Source organism: Gossypium hirsutum, chromosome A06, assembly GCF_007990345.1.
Source record: "Gossypium hirsutum isolate 1008001.06 chromosome A06, Gossypium_hirsutum_v2.1, whole genome shotgun sequence".
In the NCBI taxonomy this organism is placed as follows: Eukaryota; Viridiplantae; Streptophyta; class Magnoliopsida; order Malvales; family Malvaceae; genus Gossypium; species Gossypium hirsutum.
The window spans coordinates 13,342,415-13,342,911 of record NC_053429.1 but is presented as its reverse complement, the minus strand read 5'-3'; the positions used below and the strand labels follow the sequence as shown (position 1 = coordinate 13,342,911).

The 497-nt window shown below is 38.0% G+C and overlaps 1 non-coding gene across 1 annotated transcript; it reads left to right on the top strand.

Moving 5' to 3' along the window:
* Window positions 1–107, top strand: LOC121231484 (small nucleolar RNA R71). The gene has a single exon (XR_005929543.1). It is a non-coding gene; the product is annotated as a small nucleolar RNA R71 (small nucleolar RNA).
* The last annotated feature ends 390 nt before the right edge of the window (window positions 108–497 follow it).

Sequence of the window (497 nt, the reverse complement as noted above, 5' to 3'; positions counted from 1 at the left end):
AAACCATGCATTGGGCATTTTCTAATTAACTCTTTAAATCACTCTCATGCTTCATATAATGTTTCATCCTTAGATTGCCGAAAGGACGTAATATCATTCTTCAATTTGGCACTCATGTTTCAAGGATTATATCTTAGTATAAACCTCTGACAAAGTTCATCCCAAGATGCCACTGTACCTAACAACAATGCATTTAACCATGCTCTGGCATGGTCTCGTAATAAATAAAGGAATAACTTCGGCCTTAGGGCATCTTCAGGAACACTCTGTTGCTTGAATGAATCACTAACTTCTAAAAAGAGTCTTAAGTTCAACTGTGGATCCTCAGTAGGCAATCCACTAAACTACCCTACAGTTTGTAGCATTTAAAACATCATCGGCTTAACTCGAAATGTTGAGCTTGAATATGCGGCCTAACAATCCCTGGATTTAGATCATCCAAGATCGGCATTACATGTTCTCTGATGGGTCTGTCTCTGTCATCTATTATTTGAGGA